This window comes from Cupressus sempervirens, chromosome 5 (genome assembly GCF_028749045.1).
Source record: "Cupressus sempervirens isolate cs-2001-9-10 chromosome 5, ASM2874904v1, whole genome shotgun sequence".
Classification (NCBI taxonomy): Eukaryota; Viridiplantae; Streptophyta; class Pinopsida; order Cupressales; family Cupressaceae; genus Cupressus; species Cupressus sempervirens.
This window is the reverse complement of record NC_143122.1, coordinates 375,463,930-375,486,784: the sequence shown is the minus strand read 5'-3', so window position 1 is coordinate 375,486,784 and position 22,855 is coordinate 375,463,930.

The window sequence follows — 22,855 nt, the reverse complement described above, 5'->3', positions numbered from 1 at the left end:
TATTTGATATTTGATTTGTGTGTGGAGTAGGTTTCTATTCCTAACCTCATGTTGACCAAACTGTGGAAGGTAGTAGGTTATAGTCTGTATCGTGGCGAGAGTTGTGGGATGGTTGTGTGTAGGTAGTGGATTCTTAGGAGACTAATTAGATAGTCTGTAGTTTTGTTGGTATGAAAGATTCTTGATATGGTGAATCTTGCGGGAATAATTTTTTATAGGGCAGATTGTTGATTTGAGTGGAAATTTGTTGAGGATAGGTAGATTAACTGAGTTGATATATATATATATATATATATATATATATAAATGAATAAAATAAATCATTTAAATGAAATGAACCCTTAAAAGACTTCACAAGGCGTGCAACTAACTAATTCTGCTATATATATATATACCCTTAAAAGATTTCACAAGGTGTGCAACTAACTAATTCTGCTATATATATATTTTTAAGGGTTCATTTCATTTAAATGATTTATTTTATTCATTTTTTTTTCACGAGAGCTTCAATTTCTGTTTCTGTTGTATCTTGAGGGTAGGTTCCATCATAGAAAGATGAAAGTAATGTGTTATTAATTTAGCATATAATCTTTACATTTACCAGATAATTGCTCACAATTAGAAAGGAGAGAAGAAACTACAAGTAAATTGGTGTATTCATAAAAGCTTTTACTAATCAGCTTCAAAATCTACTCTTTTAATTATACAATTGGCTTTCATTTCTGTAGTTGTAAATTGATTGTAAATTGAGAATGATATAGTTGTAAATTGATAATGATGCCTTCCTACAAAATATACTCTTAATTATACAATTGGCTTTCATTTCTGTAGTTGTAAATTGATTGTAAATCGAAAATGATATAGTTGTAAAATGATAATTATGCCTTCCTATTAAACATACGAGATGAATGCTTCCTATATACATTTAGAAAGACCAATAATAACTACTTATAGGCTATTTAAGATGCTATCAAATACATTTTATAATGTTTTAATAATTTCTTATAGTTTCTGTTCCATGGTTGAGTCGAAGTCTCCAATAGATACTTAAAACTCTATTTGTCCCTTTCAATAGTTGAGTCGCCATCTATTTTTGCTTTTTAATACAAATGTTAAGAGTAGGATATTTAAGATGACGTTAAAAAAATATCATCAAATTGTAATAATTTGTTCACAATTTCTATTCCACGGTTGAGTTTAAGTCTTCATTAGTTAGAATCAGAATCGATTTTGCCTTTGTAATACAGAAAGAGTTTGTTTTTCCTAATACAATCATTGAACTAAAAATGAGTAATTTTCATGCAAAGGAGTTATAATTTAAAACCACGAAAACCATGGAATTAAAATTTAAAATTTAATATTCTCTTTAATAGTGGTAAGTGCTAGTTCTTGTTTGGGAGATGATGGATATAGTTGAGCATGTTCTTGTAATATGGCTTGGTCATCTCTTTGGGATGTCTTTCTTGTACTTATGAAATGCTCTACAATGTTGTGCAAATGTGGAGGTACATTCATCCCGTTTTTTGATATTATCAAAGTTATGTTGACCAAGCATTTCAAGGGAATTCAAGTTCTCAGCATCAATAAGCCCCATTTGTAATAGCAACTCACATTCATTCACTCGATTTGTATTTATCATATCCACCTCACTTGTATGATCTAAATCCTCTTCATAGTCAACCTCTATATCGATTAGGCGGTCCATGCGTTGAACATGATATGTATTTAATTTTATTTTTCCCCAATTTGTAACAATGGTGGCTCTAGTAAGACCAATATCTATAGTGATGTTATGGCAATATTTGTAGAAAAGAAGCTCACTCCAACAAAATGTTACAAATTGTTAAAATTCCTCATCATGAATACTATAGAAATGAGGGAAAACATAGATAATCGCCTTATGTTTTCTAGCCTTCCACTGGCACCCATTGCAAGTAGCAAAAAATAAAAATGACCTAGGAGTTTCAATTAATGTTCCATCTTAGTAGGTCATCATGTGTAGGATTGCAATTAACCATAGTTACACCACCCTGGGGGACTGGGGGACGGGGGGACGGCGAAACAGGGGGACAAGTTTCCGGGACGGGGGGACAGAGGGGCCTTAATTTGGGGACGGCGGGGGGGACGGTGGGGGGACGGCGGCAGGGGACAAGAGGGGTGTATATATCTATGCATATGGTATTTAAAAATGTTAGTTATGAAAATATGTATTGCAATATAGGATGTAAAGATGTAAAAGAGTGAATACTTGAAACATTGCATTGAATTGGAACATCGTACATTAAACATAAATAGTTGAATTTGCAAATAGTGAATAGCAGGATGTCCCCCATCCTCGGTGGAGGTGGTGGAATCTAGTGGCACCGCTGGGGACGGGGAGACGGAGTCCCCAAGTCTCCGGTGCGTTGAAGTCTCCGAGACGTCGAGCAAAAAGGGGGGGGACGCGTCCCCGTGTTACTATGCAAATAACTCATTAGTAATGTATTATCACCTAGGTTTTTGTTAATCCAATTGGAAAAATTATGTCTAACATTTAGTGTTATAAAAGAGTAAAAAAAAAGTATTTTTTGTAGCATAGGGCATGTTTTATGTGCACCAATATTAATTTACAATATGCTGCTAGCACATGGTCTTTAATTGCTTGTTGCTTGCATATGTACATTAGGAAATATCAATACAATGCTTTGATTTAGTTTTTGAGTTTGATGCATATTTGTATATATTTAAGAACAAGCATGTTTTATGCAACTAGTTGGAAATACATGTTTGGCTCTCTAGATTGAAATTATATCTAGGTTGTTTACATTCAACTCGTTATAATTTTGTGCCCCATTTACATAAGCATGTTGCTTCATTGCATTATGTGTGTCATCAGACACAATTGATCAATTCCTCATAGTCAACACAAATATATCTAGAGAAGATAGCAAATTTTCTAGCAAGAAAGGATTTTCTTACAAAGATCAATGTCGTGTTGTTTCTACTAGGAGTGTGAGGATTTCATGCATTCACATAGATGTTAAAGAATGACCACCTCTTTCTACTTTCTCATTGTTATTCCATGTTCGGCTCACAAGGAATCCAAATAAATCCATATATGTGTCTTGATCCCCAATGTTTCCATTCATATCTATACCAATAATATGCCACACAAAAGATTTTTTCCGTTACTTTTTCATGAAATATTGTGAACCTTTGATGCAAGAATAGGGAAACAATATGTGGGTTATTGATAATGTTGATTGTGTGTGCTTTATTGGTTTATAGGATAGATGGAAGGTCATTTGGAAACATTCATTGTCAATTATGCCATTTAGTATCCTCAACAAAAAAATGTGAAGAGAAGAGCAGGGGTTCTTATCTAGTTGATCATGTTTAAAAGCTAACCATGATGCTTACTCCAATAATAAGTGCAAGTTCTCCTAAAGGAAGATACAAAATGCATTAATTTTTTAGTGAATTGAGTGTTGGGCAATTGTTGTATGTGAAAGTGAAGGATTTTAATTGTGGTTGGGGTGTAGTTGTCTATATTTTTCTTGACAAACACATGAAAGTTCCTAACTTTGATGTCTCATCATTACATTCATTACAAAATATCTAAACCATGGGTGGCTCCCATCCTACTATTGCAATACATATTCATGTATCTTAACTTGTTGATAGCGAAGTCGCATTGGTAGTGTAACACTATTTGGGAAGATTGTGGGAAAAGCCATATCTGGAAGTCCCTAAGTATTGTATTCATTTATTGGAGAAGGATCAAGCTATAGCCAATGAATAAGGGTGTCATTTGCATTTGAAAATTACATTTTTTTTTAATGATATCTATCTCACATCATTTATTTGGTAAGTTATCCATACATGTCATTTTGATTTTGATCCTCACCATACATAGGTTCAAATTTAGTTATACTCACGGTCAATATCAACATCAACAGTATGAAGCATGCTTGACATATCTATACTTGTTCCCAGAAATTGTTGTAGAGATTCAATGTCTATTAGAACATCCTTATAGTATGGGTCATATTTGATCATTAACTTTAATGCAGAGTAAACATGACTGGACTATTTACATAGAAATCATAGTAAATTCCATGGATATGGAGTTTTCAATCTATTAAGACATCCAATTTGTAATTCTATGTATGAGGTATTTCATTATTGTTCTAATGTCTTCTGTAAAGCTAATGGTGTGACCATAATATTTGTGTTGTCCACCACAAATGTGGGTTATTCGTACTATTGGATTTATTCATGATATGAGCATCTCTTCAACTTGGGTTTAGATTATTTAATTCATCTAGTTGTTTTTTTGAGTCTATATTATTAGATTTTGTGATTTGATGTCTTCATTTTCCAAGAGTACATCTAGTCCAAACTTGGATGCAATATGTTGAAGAGAAATGCATGTCAGGGTAACATTCATTACATACTTCACATGTTCACATGTTTTACGATGCATCTATCCTAGTGTGCAATCACTTAGAAGCTATTGCAAAGTTGGTATCCCTTTGAGGTATGAGATGGCTTGAATGAATAGTTGGTATATGAGTATTTATTTATATGTTTGTCATATGTTTTCTTTTTTTATTTGCATTGCATAAGATGACAAATCCTGATTTCTTCTTAGTGATAAGTATAATAATCGAGATCTCTTTTGTGACGTAAAAGCAATTACATCAATGACAATGACATGACATACATTATTATGACAGTGTACACTTGACAATCCACCTTTTACACATAAGAACCACCTTTTACACATAACAATGACAGTGGCTATCTAGCCACAAATTTTGTTGTGGTTGGATGCTGCTTCATGCCATGTCGAGGTATGTCATGCCATAGCTCTGTCAGGGTACTTTCTCCCTTTCTAATAAGTCGCACCAGTCAAATCAGATGCGCTATGGAGAAATCTTTTTAAATCTTTTTTTAAACATCATTTAATTTTTTCATAACACTTGTGGCGAATGGAGTACGATTTTCCCATTTTTAATGTTTGTTTTGTGCTTCAAGTAAATGGTTTTAGCTTTTTAAAACAATTTCATTTTCCGTCAAGTAAATGGCTTTAGCTTTTTAAAACAATTTCATTTGAAATATATAATTAATTTATAATGTATATTATACAAATTTTCATTATAATAGAATAATTTAATCATTTTTTACATATCATATATTTAAATCTAATTTAAAAATTATTTCTAGTCAAAAGTATGCATTTAAATGACATTCAATTTTCTTTATTGATATAAAAAATTAAAGTAAACTATATTAAATAGTTATACTTTTTTAATTTAATATATTTTTAATTAATTAATTAATTTTCTTATAATTTATTTATTTATAATGTATTAAAATTTAATTAAAAGATAATCAAATTATTGAAAAAATAACTAATAATTTCATAACTCTATTTTTAAATCATTCTAATCAACTTTAAAATTTGATGTTTTAGTATTAATTTTATATAATTTAAACTTGTAATTTTTAATTACATTATTTTTCATGAGACAAATTTAATATAAAAGGGACATGGTCTCCCAAATACGTCCCTATATATGGCCATTAGACCCATGTTATCAATATTTTTAAATAAAATCTAAATATTATTTGATAACTATAGTTTTACTTGATAGTAAATAAAATTCATTTACAAATCTATAAGTTACATAAGGGAAAAGAATAGTGAAAAAAATTGATGAAGGAATCTCTTTTCTTAAAGAAATTTATGGTTTTGGTTAGACTTTTTAAAAAAAAAATTTTAAAATTAAAAAAACTATTGTATCATAAATTTTAAATTTTAAATTGTTATTATTTTTAATAAATTAAAATTCATAAAACTATTGTATAATATTTTTTAAAATTAATTAACAAATGCAAATTAGTATTAAAAAATGATTTACAATTGATTAAATATGTGTTTGGATATTGTAAGTTGACTTATAGCTGATTTGATACTATGACACTAATAATATAGTCAATTTCATCTTTATTTATCTTTCATGTATTCATTGCACAACAAGGTCTACTAGTTAAAAAAATATACAATACCAACATTTACAATAAGAATTTATCTCCATGCCATGTGTTTTCTTAAAAAACATTTATTAAATTATAATATTTAGATAACAAGATATGATCATTTCTATTTAACATAATTTTTTTTCAAAAGTAATATTATTAATTTAATATCTATAATTTATAATGATAATTGTTTAATAGTAAAATACATTTTTTTTTTGAAACAATGGCGAACTCCTACAAAATAGCAAAAAAAGTAGAGCAGTCAATTTATCATAAAAACAAAAACAAAAACCCTAGATCGTTTAATGGACTAGTAGCAATTCACGAACATACACTAAGGACCAGACCAGATCACAGTTTCCTCCGACAATCCAAGATTCAACAAGATCTGATTACGCAATCAAGACAACAAACAAATTCTCCATCTTGGAGAAATTCAAAGAAAAAGAAAACCAGAGCTGTCCGAGTCAACGTGGGGCATGCTTATAGCAAAAGGCATTAAATGGGCAGATAACTTATATGGCTAAGATCAAGTGCTCCAAGGCCGAAATTCCTCCAAATTACTCAGGCTTATTAGGTAGCTTCATATCCCATGCATTCTTCCCCATTAACAGCCTGGAAAACCAGTTTAGGGTTTTCAATCTTACTAAGTATGCCCACCCTTATTTTTGCGAGATCTCCCCAAAACCAATAAGTTTAGATTTGCTTTCGTCTTTTGATCTGCATCACTCCAATAGGTTAAGGATTAACCCTTCATCTGCTATCGCTTCTTCGAGTTCTTATATTCCCTCCCATCGTTGCCTTGCAGATGAGATTGCTCTTTCTTCATTAGAACCTACGAGATATTCTGGTCCTCAGTCTCCATCAAAATTTGAAGATAATTCTATAATTATTTCCAATGAGGAAGTCGAAGATACTTGGATTTAATGTCAAAAGGTAGGAATCTTCACGGTTTGGAATGGTTCTAAGAAAAATTTTCCCCTTCTCTCTGACTGGCTAGAGGAAAATTGCAAAGAGCAAGTAAGTATTTATCACTTTTCAGACAAAATTCTCTATCTGCATTGTTTGGATGAATTTGTTAAAAAAGAATTTATTTTGGTGTCTGAGTGCTTTTTTAAAGGTCATGTTGTTAAATTTGTAGAATGGCTTCCTAATTTTAGAGAAGAAGGGTTAGATTTTATGATACCAACCTGGTTTAATATTCAATCTTTACCTCTGGAGCTTCTCCAAATAGAGACACTTAGGTCTTTAAGATCTGCTTTAGGAGAGTTAATAGGTATTGATTCCACCTTTCAATATTGTAATAATGTGAAAATGCTCATCAAAACCAAGTTTAATTAGTAAATATAGATACAGAGGAAAGTGATAACAAAAAAAGCTACATATGAACTAAAACTACAAACCTTTGAAGGTAAAATATCAGAAATTATAAGATTAGACAACAATAGCAAAATCAGATTTAAGACATTGTCTCTCACTTCAGATTTCAATAGTAAGTTCCCAAGGATGAGAATCAGGAAAAAAGAGAACGAGCCAAAGGAATCTATATCAGAACACCTCCACAATTTCTCACGAGAAGTTTGAGTTCCATACAAAACCTTTTTGCACAGAAAGGACAGCTAGTGGAAGGATAGGTGAATCTCTAGCATATAAAGTTAAGCTTAAATCAGTCATAGTGGTTGATCATAAGAAGAGCCCAGGATTGACAAAAGATGACAATTCTATTAGGAAACAGAGATCTAAAGGAAATAAAAAAGCCTCAAAAAGCAGTATGGGACAGAGTAAGATAGTAGAAGATGGTAAAGTCATGGAAAACAGTGGGAATAGAAATTCACAACATTTGCAGGAACAATTGGCATCTAAAGAAATGGGAATGGAAAAATTTAATCCCATTATAGCTAAGCATCAGGATCTAGATACCCCTCTTAACAGAGTTACTACAGAGAATAATTTGAGTCCTACATGTGTAGATGACAAAGACAAAGTGAACTCAATATTACAACAAGCAGAGACATCATGGGACAATAAAGAGGGCAATATAGAGGACATAGAGAATTCTTTGTTAATTGAACCAAATGCAAAAAATGAAGAGGAATATAAAACCCAAAAGCAAAAGAGCAAAACAGAACATTGCCAGCTGGAGGTGCTAGATGACAAGGGAGTAACTCCGATCAAAGAGGTCTCTAATAGCTTATACAAATTTTGGCAAACTCCAACAACCTCAATAAGTTCACCATTTACCCCAGTCAACAATCAAAAGAGTAAGGATATTAGTACAAAGAAAGCAGATAAGCCTCTTACAGAGGAACTCCATGATTTCTTGAATAAGGATATTCTTTTCGAACCAACAGTGGAGATCTTGAGCACATCAAAATTAGAAGAAGATAGCCTTGATCTTTTAACTGATGAATTGGTTCAAGTATTTAGCTTTGAGAACATTGACAAAAGTATTGAAGCTCAGAAGGAAGACTTAATCCAGAGAATTCTTAAATTAGGAGGTAACAACTACACTTGTGAAGATCTAAGAAGAGATCTATTAAACATTGAGAATGAGGATAATAACAAGAGTCAATCTCAAATAAAAGAGCATGGAATGGTTACAGAGTAGAAGGATAAAGGTATGAGTAATGACAACAAAGTAGGCTCAGATACAGATTTGGAAAATCATCTCGGTCTAATAAATCAAATATTAAGAGAACTCAAAAAAAGGAGGAAGCTGAAAGGAACTCTTATAATAAGATTACTATTGTTCAGTATGTGGAAATAAATTTAGACCAACTTGGGATTCAAATGAACCAAGGTGGTCTTAACTCGCCTAAATGAGGTAAAGTGAAAGGTAAAAGAGGAAGGAGATCCTTAAAGGAACTTAGGGAAGTAGATGAGCACAACAAAGAACAACAAAAGATAGATTAGTTATTTAACAATGTGAAGGGGAAGTGCCTTCCCAAGGAGCCATGAAGATTACTACATGGAATGCTAGGGGTCTTAATGCCCCTAACAATTTTTTTTTAGTAAAACAAAACCTTAAATCTTTCGATTCTAATATCATTTTAATTCAGGAAACAAAACTTAATAAGTTAGAAGGAACTAAATTATATAAGATGTTAGGTCTTTGGAATTCTATCTTTCAAGAGTCAGTAGGGGCTTCAGGGGGTTTAGGAATCTTTTGTAACCCCAGGAAGGTTTCCATAGATATTTTAAATATTAGTAATAACTGGATCAGTGGTAGTGTCCAGAGTATAAAATCAGACCTTAAGTTTATTCTCATTAATGTCTATGGTCCAATTAGTAATTTGGGCAAAGAAGCATTTTGGGAAGATATCAACATATTTATGAATAATTTTAAAGGTAGTTTGTTTTTAGTAGGTGGAGACCATAATACAATTTTAAATATTACTAAAAAAGTATGGCGAAGTCAACAAATCTCACAAGCATCCAAAGATTTCAAAGAATGGTGTGATACTCATAACATGATTGATATTTTGATTAGTAATAGGATTTTCACATGGAATAATAGGAGGAAGAATTTCGCTTACATTGCTAGAAAACTAGATAGGTTCTTGATTAAAGGTGACTTGGATGTTAACAATTTGAATTTTCAATCTTCTATGTTGCCAATTGCTGGGTCTGATCATTATCCAGTTAGATTTGAATTTTTAGAGCCACATAAACCCGCCAAGAACCCGTTTAAATGTGAAAAAATGTGGTTTTTAGACCCCAGTTTTATCAATAATATAGAAGAATGGTGGGCACAAGACAACTTTGAAGGTTCAAAGATGTTCATTTTCATCGCTAAAATGAAGATGCTTAAGGAAAAAATTCTCAAATGGAATAAAGAACACTTCAATAATATCCTTAAAGAAAAACTAGATATAGAAGAGAAACTAAAGGACTTAAACTTAGAAGTAATTAAGAAAGGTATGAACAGTGACAATTATTTTTTAAAAAATGAACTACTTGCGAAGCAGAAGGATATAGTATCCAAAGAAGAAATTTTTACGAGACAAAAATCAAGAGAGAGATAGTTAGATGAAGGGGATTGGAATACAAAGTTCTTTCACAATTCCACTTTATATAACAAATCAAAGAGTAAAATATTCTATATTAAAAATCACTTGGGCATCTTAACTGATAAACAATTATGAAGGGTCCAACAGAGTAGTGCAAGCTAAACTTCTCAAAGTAATCCCAAAAATTGTTACAATCGAAGGTAATAGAGTTTTAAATAAACCCATTACTTTGGAAGAGGTCAAGTCGGTAGTCTTTAATATGAATCCTGATAAATCCCCAAGCCCAAATGATTTTTAGGCCTTCTTTTTTCTGGAAATGTTGGGATATTATTGATATAGATCTTTGGAAAGCTATTGAAGCCTCAAGAAATGGTGGTGCTCTATTATCAGAAATTAATTATTCCTTTCTCACTTTGATTCCCAAAAAATCAGATCTTGAGGCTCTAGGATACTTCAAACCGATTGCTCTTTGTAACACTATTTACAAAGTTTTTTCTAAGGTCTTAGGAAATAGACTAAATGATATCCTTCCAAAGATAATATCGGAGGAACAAACAGGATTTGTCCCAGGTAGATCCATTCTTGATGACATTATTACTATTCAAGAGACAATTCATTTTGCTTGTAAGAACAAAGAGGCATACATGTTTATGAAACTAGACATTCAAAAAGCATACGACATGGTTGATTGGCTATTCCTTTGTAAGGTTCTTGAAGCTTTTGGATTTTCTCATCAATGGATCAACCTCATTTTTAAATTCATATCCTCTCTCAAAATCTCAGTCCTTATTAATAGAATGCTTGAAGGTTTTTTTTATATGTCTAGAGGTATTAGACAAGGAGATCCATTATATCCTTCACTTTATATTATCATGGCAGAGGCCTTTGGGAGAGCGGTGGCTGATGCCCATAAGAATCAAAAGATTTCAGGCATTACTGTTACTAGGAATATGCCCAACATTACACATCAATAATATGCAGATGATACTATTCTGCCTGGCAAAGTTGTAGAGGCTCTTGACCTAAAAGCCATAATTAAATATTACATGGAAGCTTTAGGACAGAAAGTGAATGAGTTTAAATCTAAGATTTATTTTATAAATACAACACCTGAAGTAGAAAATTAGATATGCAAGATCATGGGATAAAAAAAAAGATTCTCCCCTGTAAATATTTGGGAATTGCCCTAGAGAAAGGCCTGAAATCCAGTAAGGTCTGGTGCAACACCTTGGAGAAAATGGATGCAAGGCTTGGTTGCTGGAAGGATAAATGGCTGTCAGAGGCTGCAAAAAGTATCAAGATTAGATCAGTTTTATCTGCCATTCCAACCTTCCCTCTATCTTGTCTCCCACTATCCAAGTGGCTCCTCAAATTCGAAACTAAACTCAAGAATTTTTTTTGGAATGATTGTGAAGAAGACAAAAAATTGGCACTCATCAAATGGAAGAATATTTGTAAACCTAAGGACATGGGTAGGTTAGGGATTAAGAATTTACAATGGCAAAATGAAGCTTTAGGTGCCAAATTAATATGGCGTCTCTATAAGGAAAGAAAAAATAAGTGGGCTAAGATTCTATATAATAAATATCTCAATGTGGCTAATCCTCTATCGATTTTTAGGATGAAGACCCTTCCCAGAGGTTCTGAGAGTTGGAATTTTATGATAAAGTGTCACCATTTGGTTTGCAAGTATCTAACTTGGGATGTAGGTAAGGGAAATGAGGCCTTATTTTGGGAAGACTCTTGAGATGGGCACCCTCCAATAGATCATAGTTCTTTCCCTAAGGATCTCAAAGAAAAATTAATTAATCTATGGGGAAGCAAAGTCTGTGAATACAAGGCAGAGGTTATTTTGGAAGGTAAATCTAGATGGATGTGGAAACCTTTGGATGGTATGAGTGTGGATTCAGATGCAATTAAAGCCTATGAAAAGATATTAGTAGATAGGAGAATTAAGTAATCAAAGAGGAAATATGAACGTATTTGGCCAACTTCAAATGATGGGAAGTATAGTGTGAAAAATGGTTACAAGGCTTTGATACATTCTCAAAAATGGGACAAAGTGGATATTCCACTCAAACTCTATTGGGATTTTGCCTACCTTCCAAAGGCAAGATTCTTTTTATGGCTGACTTTTCATAATAGAATCTTGGTTGTTGATAGGTTACGTAAACTTGGTTTTCAAAGCCCATCTAGGTGTGTGTTATGTAAAAAAAATTGCGAGGACTCTGATCATCTATTATTTAGCTGTCCATTTTCCCAAAGATGTTGGGAATGGCTCAGATATATGTTCGGGTGGTCAACGCCTTTTCCAAAATCATTTATTGAACTCCTTAAAGGATGGCCTATAAATCTGGTCAATGGCATTTATAACAAACTCTAGAACATCTGTCCTTCCATCCTGGCATGGGAAATTCGAAAGGAAAGGAACAGACATATTTTTCAAAACTTAGAATTAAAGTCTAAAGAGATAATATTAAAAATAGAAGCTATCATAGTTGAAACAACTAATTCACATCTCAAAAATGCTCGGAAAGAAGAAGGTTCCTTTTCTATTTGGGATGGTCAAATGAAAAAGAATTGGTCAAACTTGATTAATTTTCCTCTTCTTTATGTTAAGAAAAGCAAGGAGGCAAGAGAAAGATGTAAATGGTCACCCCCTCCAAAAGGATGAGCTAAACTCAACATTGACGGTGTTGCCAGAGGTAATCCAGGTACAACAGGTATTGGCTATATCATTAATGATGACACAGGTCATTGGATAGCCAAAAAAGCCATGTCTATTTAGCCGACTTCCAATAATCTGGCAGAATTAGAGGCTTTGGATTAGGATCTGCAACTGAGTCACAAGTTAGGTTTATCAAAAGTTATCATAGAAGGAGACTCTTAGATCATTTTAAATGCAATTAGAAAATGAGTGACCCTTAATTGGGTCCTTAACTCTAAGCTAGAATAAGTTCTCGAACTTCTAGATCAGTTTGTAGATAGTAGGATTTGTCATATTTTCTGGGAAGGTAATCATAAGATGGAATATTTAACAAACATGGGGGCTGATGGTGTCAATTCCTTGATTATCAAAGATGTATCATCTATACCTTGTTTATAATTTTAACTAGTTTTTTAGATTTTCCTAGTAAATTTGATCCTTAATATCTATCCTCATATATATATATATATATATATATAGATATATATATAGATATAGACACACACACACACACACACACACACACACACACACACACACACACACACACACACACACACACACACATTAATTTGTATTTTATCTTTTAATATATATTTGATGATTCCTTTTTCCATGGATCTTATTCTTTATTTTTTGTATTATCTTTCTTGGTTTTATTTTTTTATATGGTTTTACTTCTGCTTAATTTTCATCATTAAGTTGGGTGGTGCCATTTATTTGTCCTTGTTTGCTCTTTTGTTTTTAGCTTTTTACTCCTTTGGTCTTATCATCATTTCCCAATTAAGTCTCGCCCATGTTTAGGTTAATGCGGGTGACATCATTAGCTATCGTCATGACAGAGTGTGCTTCTAGGACCTTCACCTACCTTTTCCTTTTTCTCTTGTGTCATCTTCCATTGCTATCATTTGGTTCTTTCTTACCTTGAAGATGGATTCTAACATCAGCGTTTATCATACCTCCAAAACTCGCACCATGGCATTTTGTGGTAATGTCAAACCAGAGAGATGGAGTAGAATACTTAAATCGATGGATGACATGACCAAGATCGCTGTAAGTAGAGCCATTGGTGAAGGGGTTTTTGATTATAAGTTTTCTTGGAGGAAGAATAGTGATATAATAGGCTCTTTCATTGGTTGTATGGCAAGAGCTAAGGTGGAGCCATGGGCCATTATCAGACTCTGTTGCAACATATTTGATCCAATTTGGAAGAACGGTCTTGAGCAAGCAGTTAATAACATAGACAACAAACTATGCATTCCTCTTCTAGAGAAATACATGGATCTTCCTCTGGGGTCCCCCAAGTTAGAGATAGCCTATTGTTGTCCTTTATTGGTAATCCACGAAAATCTTGCTTTTTATCGAGAATGGCCCAAGATGGAGGCAAGTATTCAATTCCTCCTATCGTGGAGAGGAATTGTTGTGGAAGAGAGCAAAGCATGGTTAACCAACTATCTCAACTTGTTTAATGCACACATTCAGCCTGGAGTGGTCTTTAACAATCTTGATGCCCTAAACTTCTGCACTCCAAATGCAGAGAAAACTAGCAGGGCTAAATTTGATTTTGAATTCCCATTGAACTTCTATGTGGAGAATCCTAATGATATCCCCAAAATCATTATGGTGTTTTGGAAGTAAGGTGCTATCTGTGGTGTTCTTACGGGAAGTTTTGCTCTGTTTATGGAAAAATGGTTAGACGACATTATGTATTAGGGCTTTATTTTCTAGACCCTTGCTCTATGCTATGGTTATTGTAATTATCAATATGTTTATGATATCTTACTGTATGGTAGTAGTAGTTATGAACTCTGGGTCCTTGATATGCGAATCTTAATAGATTTACATGTGTGGAGGCATGGACTCATCCTAAATTTTGTATATATCTTATTTCGTTAATACAACTAATGACAAGAATTTTGGCTTATTCTATTGTCCCTTTGAGTATTCTGGATTTGGATGCCCTCGTGGCTTATGGTTCCTATGCTATAATTAGAACAATATAACTATCTTGCTTTGATTTTATGGGCTCGTGTGCTCTAATTCTGGCAAGTTTTATGGCATTCATGGAATGTTAGGTTTGTTTCTCTCAACCGCTTGTCATTTTGGTTTACTGCTGTCCCCTTGTGTTTGTGTTTCCTTTTTTATCTGTGTGATTTTTTTTTTTTTTTTTGGTTTCTTGTGTTTTCCTTTTTTTCTTTTGTAGTTCGGGGCTCTTTTGCTCTCTTAGGGGCTTTTTCTTCTCTTCTTGTTTGTTTTTTCTCCTTCTTTGTTTTTTCATGTTGGTGTCTCTGGTTCCTTTTGGTTCTTCTTTTTGTTTTCCCCTTAGGCTACCTATCTAGGTCTCGTTGTTTTTTTTTTGTATCCTCGGTGGTTTTTTCTATGTTCTTTTCTTGGTGCATGGTTGTTCCTATTTCATTTTGGTTCTCTTGGCTCTTCGACTCTTTTGGGGCTTCCTTTGTTTGTGCTTGACATTACCGTATGCTGGTTTTAGATAAAATCTAGTAGTTAGTGGCTTAGTATTAATTTCATGGCGAATCTTTGTTTTGTTTTCTTTAAATGCCAGATTGTTAAGCTTCAGAGTTGGAGGTTTTGAGTTCAACTTGGTTGATTTGTGAAATACAATTATTTCAAGAGGCTGTTGGTTTTATCACAGCTTTAAACCATCACAGTGGATGTGAACATTTTTCCTTTTTATTTGGTTTCATAAGATAGACATAGAGCTCAATTATGGAAATGTGGACTAGTTTGTATTGTCATTGATGCCTAGTTTTTAAAATGTCTTAGCTAAATGAGATAATTAAAGAGCACTATATTTGTACCATAGGTTGGTTCTCTATCTCTATGCTTTGTAATAGGGCAAGATGGCTCAGTATTAGGATATTTTGATAATTCAATGACAGAGAACAAGCATTTCGATTTCAGGTAATGAGTTCATAAGTGATGTATGATGCTAAGTAGTATTTTACTGTGTTTATCTAAATATGTTTGAGATCATCCTTGGTGGTCCCTACTTTATTTGGTAGAATTGCATCTATCCATATTTATTGTGTTGTTAAAATTAATTTGCGAACCCGGTATAGGTATTGGTGAGTGTTGGAAATATAGATGGAGTAACTGGGGGGGAGGGGGGGGTGAATCAGTTACCTCAAAAACAAATCTACAGATCCCTTAGATGTCTAATAAAACTATTTACTACTGTCATTTGGTAAACATACATAAGATGTTGTAACTCGGTAAATGCAGTGTATGTTAACTTTAACAGATCTTAAACATGCATAGAAATAACTTGCAAGCATGAGAGAAATAAAATGAACACATGAGACACCAGATTTAACGTGAAAACCCAATATGGGAAAAACCACCAATGTAACTAGCTACTGATTTTCACTCTTCTGAAGTAAGCCCTATTAGGAGCCAACCTTGTTAAAGGTTACAAAACACACTGTTAGGTGTGACCTTGTTAGAGGATTTAATCACCCTTTTAGGAGTGGCCTTGTTAGAGGTCTTTAGAATAATTTAGTAGAACTGTCACCTTGTTAGAGGATTTACAAATGGCTGTTAGACCAACTCTGTTAAGAGATTTTGGAATCACTGCTACAATGATAAAAAAGTAACAATGAAATAAATGACCTGAATGAGATGTAATTGAATTTGCTGATTACAGATCTCTATTTTGCTTCACTAGATCCTTCCTGATTGATATAGCTTTGATGTTTCTCAAGGATATCTAACCAGCCTTCAAATTTTTCTTCACACTTTCCTTCTCAAACAATAAATCCACTTGCATGCTTGCTCATTCATTCATTCACACTCAGAATTCTCAACTTGACCTTCATATGTACCATTTAGATTATCAAGTCGACTCATTCACAAGTTACAATCACCAATAATCATTACCATGGTTGGCTAGAATGAATACGTAAAATGATTAAGCTTTAATTCACAAATTAACAAAATCTTTCATTGGCTGACCCTGGTCGGTAAACAGTGATTCTGAAAAGATTTCTTGAGTTAACCATCAAAAACTTGATTAACATTGCAAACCCTGCAAAATCCTTTGGAGATCGAGTGAACTCAGTAAACACTAACTTTTCATGAAATCTCGGTAGACACTGAAAATTGTCTTGTTGATCAACTGAGTTTGGTAGACACTAGTAGATAACTGATATGACATTTGTGTAACATCAAAGATAACACACAATTAGACAACTGTATCCAACAATCTCCCTCTTTGACATTGATGGCAACACAACATGTCATAGGACAATGAAATTTGAAAACAAGACTTTCTCTGATAGAAAGTTTTCTCCCTCTTAAATTTTACACCACAAGCTTTTCTCATCTGCAGTAATCTCCCTCTGTGAAGGAATTACATAGCTTCAAACAACAAACTCTTCCTCAAATAAATTTAAGTAAATTCTCCCTCTTTCCTTCAAACAAATTTCAAAAAGATATGACAGTAAACTCTCCCTCTTTGACAACACATGCCAAAGACAACACATAAATAAGTATTAATGTACCTTAAGTACTGATTCATATGCAATGTTCTCTTGACTATGCTACATCAACTGATAGATCTTCAACTTGGTTCCTATTGATGCATCACTAAAACTTTATTTTAGTGAGCTTCAGATAGGGGAATGACCCCTAACTTACCTCTTAGATACAAGAATGCATCATTAGGTAATGGATTAGTGAATATGTTAGCAATTTGTTCTTATGTATGGACACATTCCAATTTGATTTCCTTGTCTGCACCAATTTTTTGACGAAGAGATATTTTATAGCAATATGCTTGGTTTTGGAATGCATCACTGGATTCTTTCAAATATTAATTGCACTCGTATTATCACAGAACATGACAACTGGTTCTTTGATCTCAACTTTCATGTCTTCCAAAAACTATTTAAACCAAATAATATTAGAACAATTTACTGCTGCAACAACATACTTTGCTTTTGCTGTAGATTGGGATGTGCAATTTTTCTTTTTACTTGTCTAAGATACCAACCTTTTTCTAAGAAAGAATGCTCCACCACTTGTACTCTTTCTGTCATCAATTTTTCCTGCCCAATCAGCATCAGTAAACACTTTTAAGTCCAGGTTTCCTCCAAGTTTATACCACAAGCCATAATCTTCTGTTCCTTTCAAGTATCTCAAGATTCTTTTGACTGCCATCATATGATTTTCTCTGGATTTTGCTAAGAATCTTGCTACTATATCAACTACTAAAGCAATATCAGGCCTTGTATGAACAACATATTGAAATTTTTCAATCATTGATCTATATAAGGTCTGATCTATCTCTTTTGAATCATCATCTTTGTAAGCTTTAGACCTATACACATGGGAGTTCCAACTGGTTTTGAATCTTCCATACCAAATTTCTTGAGTATCTCCTTGATATACTTAGACTAAGTGATGTAGATACTATTCTTACTTTGTTGAATCTGAAGACCAACAAATAACTTAATCTCACCAAACATAGACATTTCAAATTCTTTGTTCATTTGCTCTAAAAATTCTTTGCATTGATCATCATTCCCTATAAACAAAGTATCATCTACAAAAATTTCTACCAAAAAAATCTTGTTATCTAGTCCTTGCTAGATGTACAAACTACTATTATCATTAGTTCTTTGAAGACCAATATGAATAAGGTAGTTATGCTCTAGGGGCTTGTTTCAGACCATACAATGCTTTGTGTAACTTGTAGATAATATCCTTCTTATCTGGATCAACAAAACCTTTTGGTTGTTCAATGTAGACTTCTTCATCAAGAATACCATTAAGAAATGTAGATTTGACATCCATTCGATATACATTAAATCCTTTATGTGTTGTATATGCAAGTAAGGTCCTGACACCTTCCAATCTTCCAATAGGAGCAAAAGTCTCACCATAATCTATGCCTTCTTCTTGAGAATATCCTTTACATACCAATCTAGCTTTGTTTCTTGATACCTTACCATCTTCATTCAACTTATTCTTGAGAATATCCTTTACATACCAATCTAGCTTTGTTTCTTGATACCTTACCATCTTCATTCAACTTGTTCCTGAATACCCATTTTGTTCCAATCACATTTTTATCTTTTGGCCTAGGTACAAGAGTCCAGGTTTTGTTCTTCTCTATTTGCTCTATTTCTTCATTCATAGCCTCAATCCAAATTTCATTTTCAAGTGCATCTTTGACATTTCTAGGTTCAAAATCAGCAAGTAAATGTGTACCTTTTAGCTTACTTCTTGTCATAGTACCTTCTAATTTATCTCCAATAATCTGATCTGGTGTATGATGCCTCCTAACATATTTGACCAATATAGGTTCCTTGACTCTTGAATGAATTGAATTGTCATTTTCTTGAACTTCAACTTCAAGTTCTGGTTGCTCAGACTCGGTAGGCATTGGCTCGATAGCTTTAGACTGAGACTCAGGCCCCTGTGACTTGGTTTGAACTTCTTGCAACTCGGTAACTGTACTGGGCTTGGTAGATGTAGTCTTCTTATTAATAGACGTGTTTGGAAATGTATCAATGAAAAAAAATCTCCTGTAATCTTCTGGTTCCTTTTTGCTTTCTTCTTCAGACTTTTTTGCAAACTCATCAACTTTCACATGTGCACTTTCTATGATTTTGTGAGTAGACAAATTCAAACATCTATATGCCTTACTTTTGCAAGAATATCCTAAAAATATTCCTTCATCTCCTTTCACATCAAAATTTCCTTTTCTAGATTCTTTCAAAATGTAACATTTACTTCCAAATAATTTCAAGTAACTTACATTAGGTTTATAGCCATACCATAACTCATTAGGGGTTTTAAATGAGTATTTCTTCAACTGTACTCGGTTTAAGGTATGCACTGTAGTGTTGATAGCTTCCTTCTAGTATTTGATAGCAATATTTTTTTTCAATCATTAGAGTCCTTGCACAATCCATGATAGATTTGTTCCTCCTTGTAGCTATTCCATTTTGCTTGAGAGTTCTAGGAGCTGATACATGTCTTTTGATTCCTCTTTCAATGCAAAAGTTATTGAATTCATGTGAGATGAATTCACCACCTCTGTTTGATCTCAAGCATTTCAATCTTTTCCCTGTTTCCTTTTCTATTCTTGCTAAATACCATTCGAATTTCTCAAATGCTTATGACTTCTCTCTTAAATACATAACAGTCATCATTCTAGAGTAGTCATCAACAAAAAAAATAAAGAATTTTTCTCCAGTATAGCTTTCTACTCCAATAGGTCCACACAAACTAGTATGCACAATTTCCAAATTATCTTTAGACTGATAGTTTTTACTTTTAAAGCTAGTCTTTCCCATCTTACCAATCTGAAAATTCTTGCATAGATCAACATCAGGTTTCTTCAAATTAGGAATGCCTCTTACTGTCTCCTGGATTTTCTTATTTTCACCATGTTATCAAAACATACATGACACAACCTTCTATACCACAACCAAATTTATTCAACTTGAGCAATAAAGCATGAGCACTTACCAAGATCAAGATAAAATAAGTTGCCTTTTGTTTGTTTGCCTGATCCAATCAGTTTTCTTTTGTCATCCAACAATATTGCTTTGCCATGCATGAATTCCATCTTGAATCCAATGTTGATTAGCTGTGCTACACTCAACAAGTTATGCTTTAGTCCTTCAACCCAATATGCATTATCACATACAAGTTCTTTGGTTAATGATATTCTACCTCTTCGTTTTATACAACAAGGTTCATTGTTTCCAAATCTTACACTACCACCATCATAGTCTTCAAAGTGTTCAAATTTTGTTTTGTCACCAGTCATATGATGTGAACATCCACTGTCTATGATCCATGTATCATTTTTTCTCACACGAGAGATACGTACCATCTTATCTTCTTCTTCGTTATTATCAGATTCATCTTTCACAGCATTGTAAACAATTTCATCCTCACTATTATCTGAATCCTTAGAATCTTTGGCCATAAAACATGTTTTCTTACCTTTTTCCTTGAATGATTTATGATTTTTGAAATCTTTCTTGCCATTGCAATTGTGACCTTTCTTCTCATCCTTGCTTTGCTTGTTTGGGGCATCTAGCTACAATATGACCCATTTCTTCACATGAAAAATAGACTAAGGGAAGTTTACCTTTGTATTTTCCTCTACCTCTAGAATATTTCCTTGCAAGTAATGCTTCAACAACTTCAAGATCACTGTCAGAACTTTCTTCCAATTCTTCTTCACTTTATGACTGAATGTCCTTTATTTTCTTGCCTTTCTCCTTAAGTGAAAGTTTGGCCTCAAATACATATTCAATATTCTTGGAAGCTGGAACATAATTGTCATAATTATTTAGCTCAAAAGCTATCAATCTTCCCACAATGGCATCCAAAGTTATCTTGTGATTTTCCTCACATCTTCTTTCTTCAATAGTAGATACTCTAATTGCATAAATAGGAAGTAATGTTCTGAGAACTTTACTTATAATAGTTTCTTCTTTGATTTCTCCTCCAGAAGCTTTGATTGCACTAACACTTGCTTTGATCCTTTCAACATATTTGGCAATGTTTTCATCCTCTCTCATTTTCATATGATCAAATTGTCCTCTTAGGCTTTTTGCTTTGGCTCTCCTCACATTGTCATCACCACCATAGATTTCCTTTAGCTTGATCCACATTTCATGAGAATTTTTACAGTCTTTGATCTCATCAAATTTTTTGTAGCTGAGGGCTGATGCAATGTCTATCATCACAGTGTTATGATTCTTTTTCTCTGCAATGTCTCCAACAGATAATGTTCCAGTAGGAGCTACATATTCTTCATCAAGATATTTACATCCTGAATCACCAATGGAAGCCAGATGAAGTCTCATAAGTCCTTGCCATGCTGAAAAGTTATCTTTGTTAAGCCTTGGAATTTCTCTCTTGTAAGACATCCTGATCTTTAGCTTAGGTCCTTGAAACCTTTCCTGCAAGCACCAAAAGCTCTGATATCAATTTTTGGAAATATAGATGGATTAATTGAGAGTGGGGGGGGGGGGGGGCGGGGGGTAGGGGTTGGGTGGGTGAATCAGTTACCTCAAAAACAAATCCACAGATCCCTTAGATGTCTCATAAAACTATTTACTACTGTCATTCGATAAACATACATAATATGCTGTAACTCGGTAAATGCAATGTATGTTAACTTTAACAGATCTTAAACATTCATAGAAATAACTTTCAAGCATGAGAGAAATAACATGAACACATGAGACACCAAATTTAACGTGGAAACCCAATATGAAAAAAATCACCAATGAAACTAGCTATTGATTTTCACTCTTTTGAAGTGAGCCCTGTTAGGAGCCAACCCTGTTAAAGGTTACAAAACACACTATTATGTGTGACCCTATTAGAGGATTTAATCACCTTGTTAGGAGTGGCCTTGTTAGAGGTCTTTAGAACAATTCAGTAGAACTATCACCTTGTTAGAGGATTTACAAATGACTATTTGACTAACTCTGTTAAGAGATTTTGGAATCACTGCTACAATGATAAAAAAGCAACAATGAAATGACCTGAATGAGATGCAACTGAATTTGCTGATTACAGATCTATGTTCTGCTTCACTAGATCCTTCCTAATCAAATATAGCTTTGTTGCTCCTCAAGGATATCTAACCATCTGTCAAAATTTGCTTCACACTTTCCTTCTCAAACAATCGATCCACTTGCATGCTTGCTCATTCATTCATTCACACTTAGAATTCTCAACTTGACCTTCATATATACCATTTAGATTATCAAGTTGTCTCATTCACAAGTTACAATCACCAATAATCATTACCATAGTCGGCTGGAATTAATACTTAAAATGATTAAGCTTTAATTCACAAATTAACAAAATCCTTCATTGGCTGACCCTACTCAATAAACACTGATCGTGAAAAGATTTCCTGAGTAAACCATCAAAAGCTCAGTTAACACTGCAAACCCTGCAAAATCCTTTGGAGACTGAGTGAACTCGATAAACACTAACTTTCCATGAAAGCTCGGTAGACACTGAAAATCGTCTTTGCTGATCAATTGAGCTCGACAGATGCTGATAGATAACTGATATGAAATTTGTGTAACATCAAAGACAACACACA